Here is a 20,567-nt window from a genome sequence, read left to right on the forward strand (position 1 = left end):
GAAGGAAAGAAAAAATAACCGTTTGAAAAGGCTTCATGGATTTAAGCAGGGCCTAAAAGAGGGGCTAGAAAATTGGGAAAAGAAAATAGATGTTTCAGGAGCGGGGAACATCACAAATAAAAGGACAGAGGAGGAACTAAGGACGATGAAAAGAGAGGTGGCTATGTTAAGTAAAATGTGACTCATCAACCTTGTCCCAGCTCCTGTGTAAGCAGATATGTTAGTCACTCACCGGAAAGGCACCAGGCATCTAAAGCCCACACCAAACAGTAACTCCTGTAACTCAGAAAGGTCTGGTTCTTCCTGAAAGACAGCAGGGACTGTGGGTAAACAAGCCTAAACTGAAAATGGTGAGAACAAATGCAAAAGAACACATGAAAATAGAAGGACCAAATTTAATAAGGGCCAGAATCAGGTGTTAAATTCAAAATAGAGAATCCAGAGTTTGAAATCAAGGACATGAGGCCAAACAACAGCAGAACCTCTAGAGAGAGAGGGCTAAGAAAAGAGGGCCCTGACCTTAACTTCCAGGGCCAGCTAGTCACGAACACTTGCTTTTATGAGCCTGTGGAAGACATCCAAGAATCTGACTTAAAGGCCGGGATGGGGCATGGATGGGAGGCCACTAGATAGATAAGAACTCTCAGTAATTCTGTGTTACAGTCCTGCTCCTCTAAGATCCTAATCATAGGGAGAAAATCTTACTGAGCCCGAAGAACCACAGAGCCTGAAAGAGGTCTTAAGGAGGCCTGCTTATTTTCTTTCAGATCAATTGCCAATACTAATAAATTTGGAGGACTCTTTGGGGGAAAATTGACTCTGTAGGCTGGAAGAAAAAAAAAATCTTTAAAATCAATTATGTTTTGCAACATCAAATTCTGACTTCCAATAGTTAGGATGTTCATCTTTACTCTTTGAGATAATGGGAGAAAGGTAGGTAAAACTGACTTTTTAAAGCGAAGTCCTCTGAAACAAGTATCTACAGCATAGTCTCTTAAAGATTTAGGAACTCTCTTGGCAACTTTCTCCAAAGACACCAACATTCCTACGTGGAATATCAGTGCCCACTGTTGAAAAGATAATGGTTATAGTGTCTGTGGTATTGTAGCAACCTCCGCCTGAGGACCAGTTTCGGTAGATGCAAAAAGGGGAAAATAATCAGGAAACTAGTTGTTACAAAGGCCATTCACCTTAATAAATTATACTAACAAGTTTAGAGAAGTCAGGCCAGAGTCTGTGAATTAGATTGTTGCATAAAATAATGATGTGGATTTAATTAATCTTGTTAACCTTTTATTCTTGGTACCTTTGGTTCTGTCTTAGCTTATCAGAAAAAAGAACAGAAATTATGAGCAGACAACAAAGTGAATTGAATTAGCATGTGAAAAAAAATCTAGATGCTTACTGCATGCCTTAAACCAAAATAAATTCCAGATGGACTGACATTTTAAATATAAATAACAGAAGCTTGAGACGATTTGAAGAAATAAGTGAATAATTACACTTGGTAAAAGAGAACTGCCTAGAACTCAAAAGGGAAATATTGATAGGTCTGATAATAAAAAAATGTTAGATTTGGTAAGGCAATTAAACCCATAGACCCAACTAAAAGGCAAATCACAATCTGGAAAAGCATTTATAATGCATTTGACAGATAAAGGTTCAACGTTCTTAATACTGAGAGAAATTTTACAGGTCGGTGAGAGATGACAACCCCAAAAGAGAAATGAAATAACCATCAGAAAGCACGTTCATCATTACTAGTGATCAAATAAATGCTAATTTGATGAACAATAAAAAAGATGTTTCGGCTTTGAGATTATAAAAGAGAAACATCCAGTGTTGATAAGTTTATGGGGAAGAGACAATCTTATACACTGAAAGAACGATGGCTAAATTTTATTAAATACATACTATATGTATCAGACCCCATTTTACATTTCTATGTATATTTTCACATTTAATCTTCAGAATAATCCTATGAAATACATATCATTATGTTACCTATTTTTCAGTTGCAGAAATTAAGACCTCCAGGGGTTCAGTAAGTTGCCCATCACCTTCGAACAGAGGTCATTAAGCTAAGATTTGAAACCAGCATCTACCTAAGAGGCCATTCATCATTGTGAGGCTATCTCTATTTAAGGAGAATATAAATTAAAAATGCCTTTCTGGAAGATAATTTGGCAAAAAAACACTTAAATTGCAAAATGTTTATATGCTTTTCCCTAAACATTCCTCTTTTAGGAATATGATAAATGATGTGAGAAGAATGCAAAATTATATGTTTGATGGTATTTATTACAGTATGGTTCATAGTAAGGTGACAATTCAATTATCGAAGATACAGGAAGTGGCAAAGTAAATTTAAGGGACATCTATATTGGAATATTAAGCATATATTAAAAATGATCATGTAGAAATCTATTTAGGGCCAGGGAAATATGCTTTATTTAAGTTCAAAAAGCCGAGTACAACAGGCTATATTCAATTTGCTGCCAAGTCCAATTTCAAGCCCTTTTATGGTAATGATACTCTTCTTATTATTACATTTATAGACAGCCCTCTATGTACTGGTATTCATGACCAAAATAGACAAATATCTCCATTTTCATGGAACTTAAATTCTAGTGGGGAAGACAGACTAGTCACAAGAATGAAAAGAAAAACACAGAGCATATTAGAGTGTAAAAAGAAAAAAAATATAGCATATGCAATGTTGGTAGGAGGGTGACAATGGAAATTTAGGTCGGATGACCAGAAAACACTTCACAGAGAAGATGACTTTTTAGCAAACAGCACATATCCCATGAGGAAATTGAAATACAGAGTCATGAAGTAATTTCCTTGAGGTATGACACCTAGTTACTATAAGAGGCAGAACAGAAGCACCCTGATTCCATTATGCTATAAATAAAAACTTCAGAGTTGTATTTGCCATTATAATAGTAATTATTTATGGGTGGTGAGACATGTTAATTTTGTAAAAAAAAATCGTGTTTGCTGATGTATGAGACACATGGTGTCTTTTAGTGATGATTTGTGTGACCACAACATTGGTAAAGAACTAGAAGAGTAGCCTATTAGAAATCTTGGGCAATTTTTGAATGGATATGAAAGTACACTAGACCTGACTCACTTCTCTGGCTTCTGCTGTAGTGATTGTGCTTCAGTTCAACACTGTGATTCTCATAATGATAACCTTTAGTTCCTAGACGTGGCATCTCTAAAGTGTGTTCTCTTCCAGACAACCCGTACAATGGCATCACCATTATTCAAGCCACTGGATCTCTCCTTTATTTTTTTTTTTTTTTTTGTTCTCCACACGTCTCCAGTCCCACATTCAATTAATGGCCAAATCCAATAGGTTTTACCTTCATAATTTCTTTATGTATGTTCTCTTCTTTCCATTTTCATGGCTATGGCACCAAATTTAGGCTTTAACTCTTTCTCTCTCCAGGACACCACCCTCAAGATTATAGCTGAATTTAACCAAACCCAATCAGGTCATTCCTCTGATCGAACACTTTCAACGGACATGCCATTTCCTATTAAGGTAAGTGCAAATTATTTATCCTGTCATTCATGGCTAGAAGTGATTGACATTTCTCATTTTTTACTTTCATTTGTGCATGTTTTATAGTCAGCCCTGATGCAGATAGTAATGCTCACCAAAGAACCTTTCTCTACATTTCTCAGCTCCTTGAAATTAAGTAGGACATATGGCTGGTTCTGGTTAATTGGCTGTTAGCAGAAAAGACATGTGTCTCTTCTGTGCCAGAACACAGAGGAACAGGTATGAATTCTCCATGCTTCTTTATTCTCCTGAAGCAACAATGAAAGCTGCACATTTCAGATCATGCAGCTACAAAATGGTGGAATCTGAATCCCCACTGATCTCTGATGGGTATGCGTTATGAGCAAGAAATAAACCTTCCAAGTACTGGTGTGTTCTTGACCTATTGGGATTCTGGGGGTTAATTCGTTACCACAACACAACGTAGCCTCTCTAAACTAATGCATAACCAAAGTAGGGGAACTCACGGACTTGCATATCGCTTTGTGTTTTCCTGTATTCTTACGCTACCCTTTGTGTATCTGTCCATTGAGAACTTCTTTCTTTGAATGATCCATTCCTCTAGCCCTCATCACATTGCTCTACTTACTTAAGTTTTACTCCTTCTTATAGAACCATCTTAAGTGCCATTTGCTTCTCTTTATTTGCCAGATCAGGTGTAATTTCTCTTCTAATCATAAAGAAGCTTCGTGGTTACCATTTTGTTCTCCACGAATTCTGTTTCCTGTTGTAGTTACTGGTATAAGTACTTTTCTCTCAACTAGAAGGAAGGCCCTGTGAGGGTCTAAATCATATGTGTATGTACAACCTGTGAACCCCCTTGTATCTCATAGTTGTCTGAAAACTATTTGTGAAGCTGAGTTGAAGACTGAGAAGTATGCATTATCATTTTCAAAATTTCTACCATAATGGCTAAAATAAAATAGGTTTTTGGGTATTTGGGGAATTGACTTTTATATAATGATTTTTTAATATAAGTTCTGTTATTTTCCTCTTTCTTTTCTATTTCCATCATTAAATGGTGAACTTTTTTTTTCATTACTCTCCTCTGAAGACCTAGGACATTGCTTGGCAAAAATTAAGTGCTAGATTGTGTCAGTGAATAAATAAAGATTAAGTAACCAAAGTATTACTGTATTAAAAATTGAGTTAGCAAAGATTTAATTGCATACAAGACCTCTAGACCTGGAAAGAGCCCTCAAAATATAAGTTGACAGTTTTAAAGCTAACAATGGCTTCTGAATAAGGAAAATGAAAACTAAATTTTGAAGAAGGTGTCCCATTTTTGCAAAGGATTCTCATGTCTGTTATCTCATCATTTGGTTGATAGAATCACTCTCTAAAGTAGGCAGGTATTATCCCTACTTTAGATATGAAGAAACTAAATCCCAGAAAGGTTAAGCAACTTGTGCAAGGTCAAACAGCTGGTTTAAAATGGGTTCTTGGGTCTCTTAATCCTTTGTCCATTGGTCATTATTCTATGTTATTGCCTTCCTTATCTAAGTTAAGGACCAGAAACATCTTTAGTATCATCATTATGCTTCTGTAATGTGTTATCTTGGCAGCAGCAACTATTGTAAGTAGCTGAAGAAGGCGCGCGCGCGCACACACACACACACACACACACACACACACACACACACACACAATTATACAAGCCTCCTCCAGTCTAGGCTAAAATAGAATTAATCCTGTGTTCATTGCTGGTGAATGCTGAATCCTTCCATATCGGTGTTTGTGTTTAAGAATAAGTCAGTATACACACTCTGTAATTGAATGTCAAGAAATATGAAAATATATTGTTTTATTGCTACTGTTCATTGATTTATCGGAGTGATTTATTGTCAATGGACATGCAGTACAACAAATCACTTTGCTGACACCATCAGCTGCCTTAACTAGGTTGTCAGTTCACGACATTAAAGGTAATGGATGGTGATTATTTTACCGTAATGGGTTTAATCAGCGCTTTGAATGACTTAGCAGTCATGTCAGAATAGAGCCAACTCATCATTCATCAAGGCAGCATTTTGTTTACCAACATCATCTATAATTCATTTGATTGTTGACAATCATCAGCAAATAGCTCTCAGGCAAAGTTTTATCAGAGATGGAAATCTGCACAGCTGCAGCATGCTAAACCACCCCATGGGGCTGCCTGAGCAGACGCAGGTGGGGAGGGATGCACTTGTCATCAGCCCCCAGAAAGGTGGCTTCCACCAACTGGGCTTATAGTCTTTTTGACGTTCCCATGGATTGGATTTTTTCAGTTTACATCTCTCCAGCCTCCCAATTTCATAGGGTCTTCAGGTACCCAGAAAGACTTCAGTTAGGAAAATGAGAGGCACATGATCTTCTTGCTTAAATCAGCTCAGCACAGCTAAACACGTGGTCCTGGTTCTGCTACATATAGCTAATGGCATGGAAGCCTAAGCTGCATCCACTACTGAGGTTCAGACATGTCTTGGCGACCCAATGGGGTAGATGTAGCAAGTGTCTGTTTTTGTAAGAGATTGTAGAGCTTTGTAAAGGAAACCTCAACTTAAAAGTTATGGCCTCCTTTGGCCCTTTGAGTATCTCATACTTCTCACCAGAAAGAAAAATTCACATACGTGCAACATTTTTACATATAATTTTAGTCAGCTTGCAAACTATCTAGCCATAGGCAGTAAAGCGGAGTGGTTAGGACCTTTAATTCTTAGTTGTCTGTATTCTCTACTGTGTTTTTTTATCTACTCATTTCATACACAAGTCGAGCAAGAGACACAAGCGTGGAAAACAGGAGCTATAAGCCAGAACTTGAAAGGAAGAGTTATTCTGCAATCTGGGGGCAGACTGCAACTCAGGTTGCACTACCTTGTTCTTCTGTATGGCAAGACATACTACACAGCACATACTTTTGGTACCTTATAGGTCCCAGGCATTGGTGGGGGTACAGTGCCCAGTGAGAGGCAGTGGTGCCAAATGGAAGATAGCCACACCGATGGCAGTGGCAGCATGCATGCTCAGCAGAAGCAGCAGTGGGAACTGAAAGATGCCATAGGACCTGCAGGTGCCATGGACCCAGCATTACGTGAAACATGAGTTAGTAATTCAAAGAGCTGACCAAGAGAGGCAGAAAAGGAGCAGAGAAACCATACAGTGGCTGTTAGGACAGTTTGATTTTGAGCATATGTGGGATATCCATGGGATATCCCCTGAGGACTCCCAGAAATTATTTTATTTGGGGACAAGCACAGTTCACAAGAAGCTGGATACCTTCAACCAGCAGGGGTGGGACAAGAGCCAGGGAAGCACTAGTCCACAATAATTAGCTGCATGTTTTTGGCAGAGTCATTGCTCCTATTCTGACATCGTTTTTCTCCTCTGTAAACTGAGAGAGTTAGGATATAGACTCCAGTGGGCAAGGAGTGGGGGGAGATATCTCCGGTCATCTCATTGCCTTTTTCAAGATACACATAGTTGGGGCTTTCAATGAATCTTAACAGAATCTGGGGTTGAGGTTTGGTAGATGTCAGGGTGGAGGTGGAAGAGTTGAGGGTGTATATATGTGTGTTAGTGGTGATAAAATGCAAATTTAATCTCCCCATGTTACTCTGATTGACATTTCCAACTTTGATAAACATTTGGTCGGACCATCGCTGATTCCCTTTTAGTTCCATGATTCTATAAAATTTTACAGCATTGAGTTCTTTAAGTCATCTTATTTTCCTTTTATGGATCTTTTTTATTTCTTAGGTTGGTCCAAGCATCCTTAGTCGTGGAGGCAATAAGCTCCTCTCAGTCAGATACTGTAAGGGAGACATTAGACATGGAAGCCACTCTGAAGTAGTTTAAGAAATGAATACAAATATAATGATAACAGTCATTGAGTGCTTGTCATGTGATAAACAGTGTTCAGAGTACTTTTCATGTATTAACTCATTTAATTTCACAACAAACTTACGAGGTAGGTTTGGTTATAGATGAAAACAAATTCAAGCACATTGAAGTAAACTAAGCTGCCCAGGTTTGCCTACCTAAGAAACGGTGGAACCAGGCTTTGAACCAAGCAGTCTTCACTCTATTCAAGTCCCATAAAGAGAGGATCATGATAAGGAAGGAGGAACCACTGAGGACCACCACCATGTTCCTTTGACAGTGTCAGGGCACAAACATGCACACTGAACCCTGAAGGAGTGGCAGAGATGAAAAAAAAAAAAAAAGACAACAAAAGAAAGAATGAAAAAAGAAAAGGGGCTTGTCAATCCTACTTTGGATGCTGGTGGAAGAAAAGTGATGATGCACTGTTTTCAAGACAAAATTGCTTGTTTAGTAGCATGCACTTTATTAGATAAACATTCCACCCATTTTATCATCTGCAAAAAGCTAGGAAGTACTCAGATTTAAACAACCAGTGTAAAAAAGAGGAGACTATATAAAGGAAACTTTTTGCTGCTTTTGAAACAACTCCATTTCCTTACATCTCCATAATGCACCCAGATCCGCCTGCCTCCCCTCTGGCTCCAGGAAATATTACTGTGAGTCTTCTCTTTGCCAAAACCATCGTCTCTCATCTCCAGGTGATAGAGAGGACACTCAGGAGGAGGATAGAAGGGAAGGAGAAGGGGTCTTCAAAATGAGTTTGTTCTACTTGTGATGAGCAAAATCTGCCACTGCAGAGATGTTTCTTCATTTACTAAATTGCCTTCTTGCCAAATGCCCTTCACAGATTTCCAAAATGAGAGCGCACCTGCTAAAACTTCTACTTATAAGGAACTTCCCTTACCAAAAAGTGGTGTCACTGCTCAGGAAAAATGGTGAGTGCTCATAAGCAGGAGGTCTGTGTATCCCCGTCTCTCCTGCTGCAAGGGAAAAGATGGAAAGTGGGATTGCTTCTTACCTCTGAAAATCCAAAGGCTCAGCTAATTGAAATTTCAAGGCACTTAGATAATCAAAGCTTATGTTCAAGTGCCACACACAGAGCTCAGAGCTTCTGAGAGGTTTCGAATATGCGAGTAACCACAGTGGTCACAGAGGGCCTTCACATACACAAGGTAAAGCCACCGCAGAACAATACAAACCAGGTGATTGAACGAGCTGCAAAAAGAAGACATCAGCCTGGGCTAAGCTAGTTAGGTAAGGCTTTGGAACAAAGGGGGCCTTGAGGAAATGATTGACCACAAAAAGGGTGAGGACAGTCAGAGAAGACAGAAAGCACATTAGCTTTAGTGGTGGGAGTGTTACTGAAGAATGAGGTGACCCTCAGAAGTATAACTTGATTTGGCTACCAGTATGTGTGTATATTTATATCACTGCCTGAAAGCATGCTAATAGTACTATAATCTTTGATGAATAACACATGACTCATGTAATTTTCAAACCTTCAAAACTAAATGGATGGGTGATGTCTAGCAAAGTTGTGAAAAAATAGCCATGGGAGTGTTGCAAATTTCTTTCAAAAGAATGAGGGAGAGAAGGGCAACATTGTCTCTAAGTGGTATTTTTGCTATGAAATATGCATCACTCAGATATTTTAATGGTTGAACCAATTCTACATTGTTGGATGGGAAATATCTACAGAAAATTTTATTTCAACTACTCGTTGAATCTTTGATAGAATATTTAATAGAAACAGTGCATCTACATGTGCTAATTATAGAAATATTTTTAAGTGCACATTGAAAAAAATACTTATAAACTCACTGTCCACCCTCCCAAAGGTAAATTAATATTTTGGTGTCTCTCCTTCAGACTGTGTATATGAAAATGTGTGATGTTATAATGTGATCATAATGGCATGTAATTTGTGGTGGATTGTATATGGCTGCCAATGGGTCATCCCTCCATGTATGCATATCCCTCCCACATTGACTTTGGGATTAGCCCTATGACTTTTATCAGCCAGTGGGATATCAGGAAGTACGATGCAAGCGGAAGGCTTGATAGCCACCTGGTCTAATCTTCATGAGGATATAAGACCACATTTACAGGGAAGTCCAGTCATCTAGATGTCCCATATAAGCCAGGTCCCAGGTGAGCCTGTAGCTCCATTTCATGGTTCCTGCATCAGTGATCCCAGAAGATTGTTACAGAAGGACTTCTTAGCTGACCAAATGATTATGAAATCTACCACATTGTTATTTTAACTCACTAAGTGTTGGGGTATAACTGATAACTGTATTTTAAGCCTGATTTTTCATTTAATATATTGTGAACAATTTCTTATGTTCTTAAAACTCAACGCAATTTTTAAATTATTTCATCATATTCCATTACAACATGTGCTATATACCATTCACCTAATGCCTGATAGTTTGAGGTGCTTACAATTAATTTTTAATGCTCAGTTGGTGACTCCCAAATGCTTCTTCTGTCTGCGGTTCAGGGAATATAAACTTATTTTGAAACAAGTTTATATATCACTATATTTTAAACTATTTGAGAATGGTAGCTACGAATTAGCCTGTTTTGCCCCCTAAGCCTTTGCACTGTACATGGCAAAAGTTGGTGCCCAAAATATTTAGTGAATGAAAAAAAACAAATAAATAGATATATTTTATAAAATTTTATTTTATTTTTCTAAAGATTTTATTTATTTATTTGACAGAGCACAAGCAGGGGGAGCGGTAGAGGGAGAGGCAGAAGCAGGCTCCCCGCTGAACAGAAGCCCGATGCAGGGGCTTCACTCCAGGACCTGAGATCATGACCCAAGCCGAAGGCAGTCACCTTACTGACTGAGCCACCCAGGTACCCCTGTTTTACAAAATTTTAAAGTAGCAGTTAACATCCTACACATTTTAATACAGGGTCCAAGCCATGCAAAAGGTAATGGGGATATGTTGGTGTTGGTGATCTCTCTTCCTCTCCCTCAGAATTTCATGCCATCCGGAAGACCTGTTTCCTTTGAATTCAGTGGTAACACATAAAAATTGTTATTTATTGTTGTTAGGATTATTACTTCAGTGTCTCATTCTTTTTAATGTCCCCCTTAGAATATAGGTGACAACTAGCGGGTGCATTTGTACCAAATTGATAGCTTACTGTGTTTCTCATCCTCAAAGATGTGTATGTTCATGAAGAAATAGTTTGTATTTTCTAAAATCATCTGACCTCACCCATATTCTGATCTTTATGACGAGAAAATTCTTTGAGGTGATTGCTGTTTCAGGGTTTTTGTTTCTTCTATTTGTTCTGTGAATAAGGATAATTCAGAGATGACCACATCGTATTTTTCAAGAAATTGCCATCCTTCATTAGAGCTAATCCAGTATTCAATTTAGGTTTGAATTTAAATATTTTAGAAAGGTAGAAGAATCAAGATAACAAGTTCTTTTTCGTATTAACCTCTAGGGCAACTTCTTTTGTATTTTGTTTTCTTTGGATAAGGAGAGGAGATTGTAATCTTCATTTTTAATTAGGTTTTAAAGTATATTTAATCCCCAGGTTAAAGCATATTATTCATGTTTAATGGAGAAAATGAACAACCTTAAGGATGTCAGCTTCAGATAGAAACGACTGTTCTAAGCAATTTGGGTAACAACACTGTGTAGGAGGCCCCAAATCTGCAAAAGACATTCTTGTAGTTTCAAACATTGACCCACAAAAACTCTTTTCTTCACTGCTTCACTTTACTTCTCCATCATAGCATTCTCCCTCTTTGGGAGGTAGGGGAAACAGAACCAGTAGTAATTAAGCACAGCCTGTGACCCCATGAAATAGACCCAGTTGTTCACATTTCACAGCCAACAAAACAGCCTCAGATGATTACAGAGAAATTGGTTTAGAACTGGCGCTCAGATGCTAGTCTCTCGATCCAAAGCATGTTATTTCTGAAATGGAACAGTCAGAAGGCATAAATTCTGGTCATTGTTCTTGGAATGCTTGTGAAAATACATGAGCCTCAGTTTCCTTATTAGCAAAAAAATTTCTACTTTTCTTACCTATTCATAGGGATAACACTACTTTTCCTACACGTGTCTCATGGGGTGATATGATAATGGTTGGGGTCATATATTAAAAATGGGAATATTATATAGAAATATAGAAATATTTTGTAGAAATACATTGATGTAAGCTCAAGATTCTGAATGAGTGTAAATAATCTAATGACTGGCCCATTTTACGGTTTATAAGCATCTTGGCCATCCTCATGAGTAAGAAAAAGGACTCTTTAGATTGTCCCTTTGAACTGAATCTCCTGGTTTTCTGTTTCATGGTGACTCATTGATTTTCTGTTCTTCCTGCCTCAAAGAAGTCCTTGGGAGTTTTTTTCTTATGTAACAGGGCTGAGGTCTACTCACCAAGAGCAGTCTTTGAAGGGAGAGAGAGTGACAACCGTACAGGAGTGGTGCCTTAAGAACACATACTTTGAATCTGGTGAGAGAATTGAGATGAATTGGCTGATTTCTAAACTTAGAGTGAACTATTTCTTTGAGTCAGTGATTGCAATTTCCAACTTGTGTGTGCGGGTTTGGTGGGTCAACCCCTTCTTCTGTGCTCTGAGCACTTAGGCACCTTACCTTTTCTTCTTTTCTTTCTGCAACAGGGTCCCTCCTTTTTTCTTACTAATTGTGTGTGTGTGTGTGTGTGTGTGTGTGTGTGTGTGTATGTGTGTGCGCGCGCGCGCCAAAAAGTGGCACTAACCGATGAGGAACATATTGGCTGTCGATTTACGTCATGGTTGGTCAATTTATTAATAGTGGTCCTTTAAACTTCACACCTGCAAAATGGGGATATGGTGTTTGTTCAGGTCTCTTCATTCTGAATATTGAGAAGGTGTTTGGAGAACTCTGTGGTTCCTCAGAATCACACTGATTGCCTCCAGTGTCTATTCGTGATGGCAAATACTGGTTCAGTGTTCCAGCACTTTCTTTCCTCCTGAGGCAATATGCACTTTGTAAAATAATGTAATATGTCTATTAGGTTGAACTGTGTGAGACTGCTGTATTTGTAGGGAAAAATAGTCAAATACTAGTAATTTCATATAGTTCAACCTGGTATCTCAAATGATTATTTTTCTGCATACATGTTCACCTTTTAACATGTGGACTAATTCATTATCTATCCCGCTTCCCTAAAAAGAAATATCATCATGTGTTCCTATCAATAGATAGTACGAAGTAATTAAGTTTTCCTCTTCTTCTGCAGTCTAGAGTGACTCATCAGAGATGCAGCTCACGAACTTGACACAGGTGATACAGTCAGGAGGAAATACAGTATTGTTATTTCGCAGCGGGCAGGTTTGCAGCATTTCAGTGCTTGGGGAGATGGGAAGCTGGGTAGCAGTTGCTGGCTGTAAAGAGGAAAGGACAAGGAGGGCAGGAATGACACTGTGGCCCAGGCCAGGTAGCAGTGCAAGAAGGGGTATGGGAAAGTCCCAAAGCCTTTTCTCTGAGCAATCCCTGTGTTTTAGAGAGGAGCCTCTGACTGTTGAGAAGATACCCGCTGAGAGTAGGGAAGCCTAAACACTGGGGGGTACAGAGTCTTTGGCCCCAAGTCCCACTTTACCGCCAAATGTTATGTATCTTCTCATGATGAAAACAGAATATGGTGATGGCTTTAATGGTGACTTGAAATCTCCCTATTTAAAGTTCATATACGTTTTTTTTCCATTAATTATATTGCTTTCTGTAAATTAGTTTTCCAAATTCATGTTCGTATTACAATGTCCAGGGACTATGTTCAGTGAAGCCACGTGAAAAAAGTGGCATATTTCTGAAGCCGTGGACGAGGCCTAGGATGGCAGCAGTGTTTTACCCCCAGTAGTCATTCCATTAAAGCGGAATTCACCACATATTGCAAAGCAGGCAGCTCTGGAGACAATGAGACGTAGAAGACTGGGGTGATACTTTCTTGTTATTTTTCTTTCCATTTCATTATGCTTTCGGTACTCTTGTGCTGTTTTTCACTCACAGATGTGTTTACTGCCTCGATAGCATTAATGATTATAAGAATATATCAGACATCTATTGAGCATTCTTCATGCGGTGGGTTCTCTGCTAGAAGATAACATGCTTATCTCATTTAATCCACACAGAATTCTTAAATGCCAGGTATTATCAGTACCCCCAGTTTGCCGTTGGAGAAATCCAAAGTTTAAGAGGTTGATTAACAAGCCTCAGGTTATACAGTCAGGAAGAGCAGAACCAAAACACAAACTGTGATTTGTCCGGCAGCAAAGGCAGGTTCTTTTCTGAACTCTGTTCTGCCACGTGGATGAGCTTACGCAAGGACAAGAGGGTGCATCCAGCTGGACCCTGAAGTGAGTCTGAAGGAGGAAGGAGAGCAAGGGCGTGTCAGGCGGTGAAACAGCCAGGCACCCCTGGCGTCTGTATACGAGAATAAAGCTCCTCATTCCTGTAGCCGTATTATCAGCTAGTCTGCTTCATTTATTCCAGATTGACTGCCCATTATTTTCCAGGTGACCCTCTGTTCTTCCATTTAGAAACCTGAAGTATTTTTAAGTGAAATAAAATGGAGATCTACACAAACCTTCATGCTCTTTGTCTTAAAGTTCAAAACACTGGCATTAAAACTTAAATATTCCCCTGCCCTTCACTGGCCTAATATTTCTTCTCTTACATTGGTTTTGCTCACCTTGGAGATGGAATTTGAAAGTAGATTAAATAATTTCAGAACCTTTGTTACTATGGTGACCTGGGATGGAGTGTGTGAGATTCTTCCCTTCAAATCTTGACACTGAGAAGTCTGCTTATTTGTCACTGTCTTTTACAGAAGCTCATGATGTGAGAGAGGGGTAATGTATGGGAAGAAGTGTTATTAGAGACACGTTGAGAGAAATACAACTTTGTCACCGGCCTCTGTCTGCTTTTGAGAGGTTCAGATGTGGATAATTCCGTGGCTTATGTTCAAAGCCTAATGAAGTCTTTAATGTTTTAAAACCTGATAAAACCACACTGTGCTATTTATTTATGAATGTGGCCCAAAGCATATTCTTAAGTTTCATCTCAGTTCTAGACATGCTTATTCCTAGGTAATGTCATTTAGTCTCAGTTTTTAAATACCATCTCTATAAATAATGATTTCTAAATTTATATCCCCATCTAGAACTTCCTCGAAGTCCATACTTGAAACTCAAATGCCTTCTTGACCAGCATTGACAGATAAGATGCAGGACATACAGTTAAATTTGAATTTCCTATAAACAATAAATAACATTTTAGCATAAGTAGATACAATATTCAGGACATATTAAAAGTTGTTTTTTTTTTTTCCCCTGAAATTCAGATTTAAACTGGGTGTCTGTGTTTTACTTGCTAAATCCGGTAACCTACTCCTCAATCCAAGACCTGTAGTTAGACAGCTAAAAAATGCCTCAGGCTTATCATGTCCCGAGCAAAACTCCACGATTTCCTCACCTAACATACTTCCCTCAGTCTTTTTCACATCAGTGAATGACTACTGCTGATGATTCAGGCCAAAACCTTCAACTCTTCTCTTTTCAGCACACCTGTACTGAATCCGGTAGTAAATGATTCTGACTGTAATATTTAGTGTCTGTCCAAAGCTGGCTACCATTACCACATCGTTTGTTACTGTCTTGGACCAAGTCACAACCATCATCTGCTGGGCTATTCAAATAGCTACCTTCCTTTTGCTCCTATAATTCCTTTCCCACACTGCAGTCAGACTGATTCTTTAAAAGTCATAGCATGTCAGAAAACTCTAATTTTGAGTAAAAGCCGAAGTGCTCAAAACTGTCCCAAAGCCCTGTGAGCCCAGCTGCCCTCCCATTGCTATAACCTCTCCCTGCTCATCCCTACTTTCTCCACTTGCTCTATGCACACTCACCTCCTCGTTTTTCCACAAACACATGAAGCAAACTTGACCTCAGAGCCTTTGCACGGCATTCTACTTTGCCAGAAAATTTCCTTGCCTCATACACATGACCTCCTCCCTCATTATGTCCTTTAGGCTTTTCAATGTCTTGAAGAAGATCCCCCCACGCAGCCCGCCCTCCCTGCCTTTATCCTCCAGCACTCACTATTCCCTTTACATTGTTTAATTTGTCTCATGGAATTGTTTACCACCTGACATGTGTTTACTTGTTTGTTTTTTGTCCCGGTTGGTCTGCATAGAATGTAGGCTCAGTGAGGGCAGGGACCTGTACTGTTTTAGCCCCAGAACTCAAGACAGTGTCTGGCTCTGTGAAAATCTGGTGAATAAACGAATGAAATTAGCAATTGTCTCTGCGGTAGTCAAATGTAGGAAAAACTCACAGAAGAAAAAAAGGGATATATGTATGTGTCTATGAATCGGAAAATGCACATGTGTGTGTAGGAAGATGCATGTGGACCCGAAGGAGTAATCACCTTTGTGTGTATGTGAGGATCTCACATAATCTTAGTATGCTTGAGTGATAAGGATGCCAGAGACATACCTTTCCTTGGCTGTTCTTTTCTCTATTACTAGTAATTTATTTGTGTCTTTGTCTAATGCTTTGTATGTCTATAATCAGAATTAATTAATTAATTAATTTATTTATTTATGCTTACATCATTTAGAGAGACTGGGGAGGTTTTTCCTTAATATTTTGGGTAATGGTTCCTTGAGTCATACGTTAGTAGTAATAACTGTTTATCCTGGCTGATTCTCTTTTCTCTGGCATCTGCATGCTTTCTTTTAATCACATTCCCATTACCCTCTAATTATGTAAAATTATGTTATATTAAGTCTAATTTCTGCTGGTAGCCACAGGGTGGCATTCATGTTCTTTGCTATCACTTTAATGACTGATAGATTACAAGGTCACTTTGAGTAGATAAATAGCCTATAGATCCTTTCCAATGAGGTTCATGTTCTGATTTTTCATATTAACACTTGTAAATTGTGGAACTTATTATGCTATCCCACCTGCACCTCATTTTGCTTCCGGCACCTCCAGTCCCTTCCTGCTGGAATCCAGGATGACTCTGTCAGGTGGCCTTGTTTTAATATTTGACTCAAAGAGAATCTAACGAAAGCCAGCAGCTGACACTGCCTCGGTATGCATTTCGGCTCAGCCATCATGGGAAGGTTTGCCAGCAGCCGTTAGCACGGGGCTCTGACCGCGTGCTTGCTGGTAAACGCTGAACTGAAGAGCAAGTAGTATCATTTTCCCCACCCGGTTTGTGCCAGTCTAGGTAGATTCTCCAGACTGGTCCTTGAGGCAGTAAAGCCATCTGTTTAATATTTAAACATGACTTGGATTATTAAAAGAAAACACACACGAAGAAATGTTTACATGGGAGCTTCAGCTCCAATGTAGCATCTGGTTTGTGCTTTTGAGATGTAGAGCTCGTCTCTTCTCTTCTCCTTTTAACACCACAGCTGGGCATTCATTTATTCATTCTTTTTGATAACTCAATTTCGTTCATTGACTTATGGTGAGTTCATATATCATTATATATTTTATCACATTTTATCATATTTTATCACATGTCTCAAGTATTATTTTTCCCATGTTACAGATGAGGTGAGTGAAGATTTAGCAAAGTTAACAACTAGTTGAAGGCAGTACTAAAATAAACTAGAGGTGAAATAGAGGATTTGACTTTTTTTTTTTTTTTTACATCCCTACAATTCTGGGGGTGACAGAAATACCTGTTACCTCCTGGTGCCCCACAGCCTGAAAAGCTTTCCCATTCTCTCACTATCTCATGTAGGGTTATTATCATAGTGGCTTAGCTGGCCTTCTTGACTTCAACCTCTTCTCCAAGTTGTCTATACTATAATTTCCCCTTTTGCAGTCAGTTTACTAAAACTCTGTCATTTTTTTTTCTTAGAAAAGTAGGATCTCATTAAAAACTCAACTTACTTTTATCTCCCATTGACCCTTAAAAATTTATTCACTGAAAATTTTTCTCCCTCTCCCCCATGAATTTTCCAGGGACTCATAGGTAATAGAAAGCACTGTGGTTTCCTTAAGCCACAAATATAAACTCAATAAAGAAAGCTGGATATCCATTCCAATATATTAAGCAAGACTTTAACCTTCATCGGAAGGAAAGACTTATCCTATCTTAAGGGAGCAGAATGCAATCAGATTCATCAGCCACTCTGGAAAACAGTGTGGAGGTCCCTTAAAAAGTTAAAAATTGAGCTACCCTATGACCCAGCCATTGCACTACTGGGTATTTACCCCAAAGAGACAGATGTAGTGAACAGAAGGGTCATATGCACCCCAATGTTCATAGCAGCATTGTCCACAATAGCTAAATCGTGGAAGGAACCGAGATGCCCTTCAACAGATGACTGGATTAAGAAGTTGTGGTCCATACATACAATGCAATATTACTCAGCTATCAGAAAGAATGAGTTCTCGACATTTGCTGCAACATGGACGGCACTGGAGGAGATAATGCTAAGTGAAATAAGTCAAGCAGAGAAAGATAATTATCATATGATTTCTCTCATCTATGGAACATAAGATCTAGGAAGATCGGTAGGGGAAGAAAGGGATAAAGAAAGGGGGGGTAATCGGAAGGGGGAATGAAGCTTGAGAGACTATGGACTCTGAGAAACTGAGGGCTTCAGAGGGGAGGGGGGTGGGGGAATGGGATAGACTGGTGATGGGTAGTAAGGAGGGCACGTATTGCATGGTGCACTGGGTGTTATACGCAACTAATGAATCATTGAACTTTACATCAGAAACCAGGGATGTACTGTATGATGACAGCCATATATTGGCAAAGTTTAAATATTTTAATGCTAAAAAATGCTGCCACCACCAAATAAAGAAGGTAATAAATCATCAGTGAATAAAAAAAAATAAGATTCATCCTTCTGGCTCGCTCTCTACTTGCTAGATGCTCTTACTGACATTTCAAGGATTATAGTGCACGAAAGAAGAGGGGTAGTGGGACAGAGAGTTTTTATTTGGCTAATATTAGAAGACAGTTTTGGCTTCCTGATGCCTGAACGATACATAAAGTGACTCTCCCTTGGCCTTTGTGGGTTCTTCAGAGATTCCCTGGGCCCTCAGACTGTAGCTCCTTTCATTTGGGAATTACCTCTTCTTTGACTTGCAGTTCCTTATGCCCCTGAACTTCTGGGTTTCTGGCTGTCCACTTCACATAGACCCTCTATTGGAATTTCCTTGGCCCTGAAAGCAACCCTTTTGATGTAGGATCATTTTTAACATGATCCTCAGCTCATATTTTTACCATAGGTTCCATATCTGGTCCCTTCATGCGTCTGTCACTGAGAATGGTTACTCCCCAGATAAAGAATTTTACTCTGCCGCTATGAGATGCTTTAGCTGGCATCTCATCTTTGGATTCTTTTATGTAGAGTCAGCATTGTTCTTCCATGTTTTCCAACTGCAGAGAATGTTTGTCAAACTCATAAATCCTTTCTCTGGGCTTGAGAAAATCCACACTTCTGTTGCATTCCTATCAACACATTCTTTGTCTTTCTTGTAGGCCAGTTGTCTAACTGGCTCTCTGAAACTTATGTTGAAAAATCTGCCTCTTTGTTTTCATGCTTTTGTATTTAATATCTATTGTTGGATGCTTCAAATTTAATTCTATTATGTATATTTTAAAAATATTACTTAGAATCCTACCTTTGGAACTGGTAGATTAGGTAGTTGAGACTATACCATCAAGGACAAAACATAAACCAATTTTTGTGTTCTAATCTGCTGGAAGGCCTTGGAGAACTGAGAAATCAGTGAAGAATTATTACAACAGCATCTTGGAGATCCTAGCATTTGGGGACCACTTTTGCCCAAGAGGCATTTGCCGATCAAAAGAGACATCTCGGAAAAGGAGCAGCCCTTTTGACAGCTTAGAAGGGCCAGCAGAACAGATTGGAAGTATAGGAGTTTCTCTGATAATCATAAAGAGCTACCCTCTTCGTGAAAGGACAAACTTGCAAACCAGCTATTGCAATCACTGCAGAACTTTGAGTCCTCTCAGTGACTTGGCAATTCTCAAGTTCTGTAAATTTATTAATATAATTCCTGATTGTAGTTCCCACAGGCACCTGGGTGAAACCAAGTGAAGTCCCCTGTCAAGGAAATGAACATCACTCTAGGCCCCAGTTAATCCCATAAATATTTTTTTAAAAATACAGTGTCTGGCACAGAAACAAAGAACCAGATATATGCAGATTAAAAAAAACGTTAATGAGAAATAGTAGAAACATCAAGAATAGAAAACACGCTCCCAAAGACAGCAGATACTGTAATTTAAATATTAAGATTTTACTTACTTTCTTCAAAGAGATAGAAGACAAGATACAAAATGTTGGTAGAAAACATGACATTCTAAAAAGTGACACAATAGTTTTGAAAGGAACCAATATAAATTCTCAGACTACAAATACAATAAACAAAATTACGAACTCATTGGATATGTTAAATACCATATTATGCATAGATGAGAAAATTATCTATAAAAAAGCATGGAGAAACAAAAGAATAGGAGATGTAGGGAAGTTGGCAAGAGAAAGATGACAAAGCAAAATCTCATATACCCTTACCACGGAGAGAGGAGAACGGGGCCATCACATTTGAAGTGTTAATGGCTAATGATTTTCTAAAACCGATGAATCATAGATTCAAGAAATCCGATAAAACTATAACAAAGTAAAACTAATCAATACCTAGACAAATCACAGCAAAACCACAGAAAACAAAACCATTGTCTTAAAAAAGAAATAGATGATGGGGAAAGAGTGTATTGAGATTAAAAGCTGGTTTCTCAAAAGCCTTATATCTTTTAAAAGTTAAAAAAGGGCAGGAGTGCCTGGGTAGCTCAGTTGGTTGGACATCTGATTCTTGATCTCGGCTCAGGTCTCCATCTCAGCGTTGTGAGTTCAAGTTCCACATTGGGCTCTGCATTTGGCATGGAGGCTACTTAAAAAAAAAAAATTAGCAAAGGGCAATGAAACAGTACATTCAGTGTGATGAAAGGAAGTAATTGGCAACCTTAGTTTTAGCCCAGTGAAATGTCCTTTAAAAATAAAGGTGATCATGACAACTAAATAAAACATTTGGTCTAGG

Source organism: Ursus americanus, chromosome 7, assembly GCF_024610735.1.
Source record: "Ursus americanus isolate L20-20 chromosome 7, mUrsAme1.1.p, whole genome shotgun sequence".
NCBI classification, from domain to species: domain Eukaryota; kingdom Metazoa; phylum Chordata; class Mammalia; order Carnivora; family Ursidae; genus Ursus; species Ursus americanus.